Below are 5456 nucleotides of genomic sequence, written 5' to 3' on the forward strand. Positions count from 1 at the left end.
TTATTCTGTGTTCTGTATTCTTAGCGCGACTACTAATTTCAAACATATTGACACTCTCTCTATGAATCATGATATATGCTCATTTTTTGTTTGTAATTAATTTTTTAATGAAATGAGTTTCTAATTATGATTAGTATAATCTCATTTTATATATTGAAAGTAATCCGTATATATATAAAAGAAGAGGAGGAATAAAAGGCCCACCTCCACCTCTACCTTTACCTCCATCTCCATTTCTACCTCCTCCTCCACCTTCTTCTCCTAGTGTTGTTGGAAGTGATTCAAATAGAAGAAGAAGAAGAAGAGGAGTAGAGGGCCTGAAGATGCTTACTTTATTATGTGTGTTAGTTTTCACTTTATAGTTTGTAATGGTGTTTGTCAAATAAATTAAAGCATATATCATCTTTAATTTCCAGGGGAATAAAAGTACTGCCATTTTATGTCTAATTAATCTACAATAATATTAGCTCAAGGTTACTTAACATTTGTTCCATAATTTTATTTTTAAATTGGTGAACCAAGAGCATTACTACTTTATGTAGATTTATGCACTAATAATTTAATTCGGCGATTATCAAGGGTATTGTTATTACGAGTCCAACTACACTAAGAAAGTAATTATTTTTCAATAAACTTAAAAAATAAAAGAGACATTTATTTTTAAATAGACCAAGTATCAATTAATCTAGTTAACAAGCGCCTGAATGTATGAATTTAATGTGATGAATGAATTAAGGAAGATGATAGAGGGTTTCCGGTATTGGATGGGTATAGTTATGCTTCATCTCCTTAGGTAGTGTTTGGTAGAGAGACAGAGACGGAAAGATTGAGACTGAAAAATAGAAACTAAAATAAATCTCAATATTCTATTTGGTGAAAAATTTCTTCCTCCATATCCACCTCTCTTCCTTCTACTCTAGTTAATCAATAAACAACCTTTTAATAAATAATTATCATGAAAGCAGGTGTATATCTCGATCTCTTTACTAAAAATAGTGTCAAGTTTTGCCAATCTTTATCTCTCTATTATTATGATTAATGAGTACAATGAGTAAGTGACAAGCATGCTAGATTAAGACAATCTCAAGCAGAAAATTCATCACAGTTCCTATTTATGGTCCACCTGTCATAAAAAATAACTCCACATCAACTTTTGCGTCATAAACAATAAATAGGAACTCAAAACATCTCTCTCTTCTCCATTAGGAGGAATTAACTTTAGTCCCTGTTGTGGTCCCACTTAATTAATTAATTAATTAAAATACTTGAAATTAATGTAATTAATTTTTTTCAATAATATAATTTAAATTTATTAAATTTAAAAATAATTCACTATTAAAAGATATTAATATTAAATAAATTCATATATAATAATAATACATAATATATAATTCGGGATTACACTAATTTGTAAAATTACTTAATACAAAGAAAAACATAATTAAGCTTTATAGTTGACGACAAGTATTGTGAAATTGCCATATGTGTTCAATCAAGTCCTCTTTCAATTGTCTATGCTGCTGCCTATTTCAAAGTTGGGCATTTCTTTGGAGAAATTGATGGTATGGTGCGAAATCTTCTTCCCCCAACTGAGGTTGTGATAAGCCATTTTCGACATCATCATACTCTAAGCCTTGAGCAAAATTTCCTGCATAAGTGTCTCTTTCATCCTCAACAATCATATTATGCAATATAATACAAGCTCTCATTATGTTGGCAAGCTTCTTCTTTTCCCAAAAACGAGCTGGACCACGTATAATTGCAAAGCGTGCTTGCAACACTCCGAATGCTCGCTCCACATCTTTTCTTTGCCCTTCTTGGTATTGTGCAAATAACTTGCGTTTCTCCCCTTGTGGCTTTGAGATTGATTTGACAAATGTGGCCCATTCAGGATAAATATTATCTGCTAAATAGTATCTCATAGTATAATTATTACCATTAATAGTATAATTTACCTCCGGAGCACGATCATTTAGAATATCATCGAACACTGGAGAACGATCTAACACGTTGATATCGTTATTTGAACCAGAAACTCCAAAGAACGCATGCCATATCCAAAGGTCTGAAGATGCTACAACCTCAAGTACTATGGTTGCAACCCCACGATAACCACTTATGTACATACCCTTCCACGCCTTTGGACAATTTTTTCATTGCCAATGCATGCAGTCAATGCTACCCAACATGCCAGGGAAGCCACGACCCTCTGCCATTTGTAGCAGGCGTTGTACGTCATTTGGTTTGGATTTTCGCAAGTATTCATCCTCGAACATCGAAACGACACCTTCAACAAATTTTTCCAAGCATTCAATTGTAGTGCTCTCGCCTATGCGCACATAATCATCAACAGCATCAGCTCCTACGCCATATGCTAACATCCGTATCGCAGCGGTACATTTCTGGAGTGGCGACAAGCCTCTTCTTCCAGTTGCATCAACCCTCTATTGGAAATACGGATCGACGTTTGAGAGAGCGTCTACTATCCGAATGAACACATGTCTTCTCATTCGAAATTTGCGTCGAAAAATGTCAGCATTATACACCGGTTTATCTGCAAAGTAATCCTGAAAAAGGCGATCATGTCCTGCTTCTCGATCTCTGTTGATCCATCTACGAGTAATTGGGATAGAGCTTCTATCGATATCTTCTTCTTCTGAATCTTGGAGTAAACACTCATCGATCCAATTATCTATGACTATGTTATCTTGCCGTCTTCTTTTGCCATACAAAGCCTCATTAAACATATCATCAAAATTTCTAGCCATATTTAGAAATGTAATTTTTAGTTCTCTTTCGAGGTGAGAAACAAGAGTTGAAGTGGAGTTGCAGAGTCATTGATAATTGATATTTATAAATGTGTCTGCAATAAGTACCTTAACGGCTAGTTAACGGCTAGTTTTGCAACGGTCACTTTCATGAACAATAAGGACACAATAATATTGACTAATTTAAAAACTTACATCAGAAGTAAATAAAACAAACTACATCATAAACCAGTAATACGCAATAAAAATAATAGCATACTACATAACTCTACGAATACAAGGAATCATTAAGTAAACCACTTGGCGATTATTTTCTCACATGCAATCTCATGAAGAGCTCGTCGTTTTTCACTCATTGTAGACGTGTCAGCATTAAGTATTTGCATATCCATCTCCCTTTCCCTTTCCTTGGCCATCCTTTCCATTTTCCTTTCTTTTGCTTTTATCTCCATTTCTTTAATATACCTCTGAGTTTGTAATTCTTTTTCTTTCATTGCTGCTTGAGCTTGTAATTCTTGTTCTTTCATTGCCGCTTGAATTTGTAACTCCTTCTCTTTGATTGCCATAATATTTGCTCTATGTTCCTTCTCCTCTTCTCTTTCTTTTTCCCTAACCATTAGTTCCTTTTCTCTAACATTCTTAATATCTTCTATGAGAGATAATTTTTTGACAACCGATGATTTTCTTTCGCTAAAATCTTTAGACATCTGTACTTTTTTCTTACCTTTTCGCTTGCTCTTCTTCGATCCTTGTGGGCGAACGGGAGAGTCCACAACAGGTTCGTTAGCCAACGGTGTTTCTGGGTTTGATGAGAATGAGTATGCTCCAGTTGCACTAACCTTGGTTCTCTTTGAGCCGCCACTCTGTGTAGGTAGTTGGCTTCTCCATTTTTGCTCCAACCGAAGCATGTTCCAATGCCTCTCAAAAGTAAATTTTTTACCATAATTTATGGAATAAAGTTTATAAGCTAACTCCTTTATGTCATCAACGTTTGAACCACTCCTTATGTTTCGACTAGCTTGATCGTAGCAACCAGCAAATTGTGCAACAGCCTTGTTGATCTTATACCATCGTTTCTTACATGAAACTACCCCCCTTGTCATGTCGGAACAAAATTCTACACAGTAGCTATGAATTCGACTCCAAAATATTTTCCCCTTTTGATCGGTACCAACTACAGGGTCAGTTGAAACATTTAACCACGTACTGATCAACATCTCATCCTCTTCCTAATGCCAGTGTTGAATACTATCTTGCCTCCGATCTTCAATATCATCATCATTGAGGTCGATAGCATCTAATCCACGAGGGTTAGCAAAATCAGAATATTGCGAATTTGGACTAGATTGTATAGGAGCCTGAGAGGATGGGTTAGAAGAGCCACCAACACCAGACGAGTTACGCCTTGATGCACTGAATTGAGTTGGAAATGGCAAAGAAGTTGGAGTAACATTTCCGATAGAATGGTTAAATATGGATGAAAATGGAAAATGGGGGTGTTTGTGAATTTTGATTTTGCGGTTGGAATATAGGAAACTGATTATTATAAGGAGCTTGAAAATTGAAATTAGAAAGATTTTGTGGATTTGGATTTTGAAATGTATTTGGTAGTGTGAAGTTTTGATTTGGAACTTGAGTGTTTGAAGTTTGAGATTGTTGGGTATTTGGAATTTGAGGAAAGTTTTGTAAGTAATTGAAGAAATAGTTGAGTTGGTTTGGATCTATTTTTTCGAACAAAATAATAGTAGTAGAACTTTGATTTTATAAACTTGGAAGAAGATGAAGAAGAGTAGTAGAGAGTGTGATAATAGAAGTGTATCTAAGTGGTATATATAGAATAATAAAATATTAATTTATTAATAATAACGGTAACATAATAACGGCTAGTTTCTAACGGCTAATTTTACAACGGCTAGTTTTGCAACGGTTAAATTAATATAAATTAATTACTTAATTAATTATTAGTTAATTAATTAATATAAATTATTAATTAAATAAAAATATCAATATTTAATATAATTAGTCATTATAATTATTAAATTAATTATTATTTAATTATATAATATAATTATTTAATTAATTAATATAATTATTTAATTAATTAATATTTTATGTAATTATTTATTTTTTATTTTACTTGCCATTTGGCAATTGTGTATTGGTTAATGGGAGTCCCCATTCAGAGGGACTCCCTCGCTTTGAATTGCGTGAAGGAACTCAAATGAGTTCCTCTCCAACGCCCAATCTCTCTTTTCTCTCTGACAGCACAGTAGGAGGGCTCCAAATATTTGTCCGTTGGAAATGCTCTAAGTGACGCTTTTTATTTTTAATATGGAGAAGAGTGTGGAGTGATACAAAGTTATGGAAAATAGGAATATTTTTTCTGCATGTGGTGTCAAAGAGGTTGAAATCGGACTAAGGAATTTGGAATAAGGAACTCGGACCATCCGATTAGAGGGTATTTACAAAAAAAATTATTTTTTAATAAAACTTGGAGGATCCGTTTTAATTTTAGAAAAAAAAAACTAATCAGAACGGTCCGATTTGTAGTTTTTTTTTTCCAAACAAATCGGATCGTCCAATTTGAATAATATCAATAAAAAATACCATATCAAAGAAAAATACCTAATCTTCCAATAACAATGTATTACACATATATTTAACCAATATAAAAAAATTAGCCTCTAA

At 33.4% G+C, this 5456-nt stretch overlaps 1 pseudogene; it reads right to left on the minus strand.

The window, feature by feature from the left end:
* Window positions 1402-2749, minus strand: LOC110270809 (annotated as a pseudogene).

Source organism: Arachis ipaensis, chromosome B04, assembly GCF_000816755.2.
Source record: "Arachis ipaensis cultivar K30076 chromosome B04, Araip1.1, whole genome shotgun sequence".
NCBI lineage: Eukaryota > Viridiplantae > Streptophyta > Magnoliopsida > Fabales > Fabaceae > Arachis > Arachis ipaensis.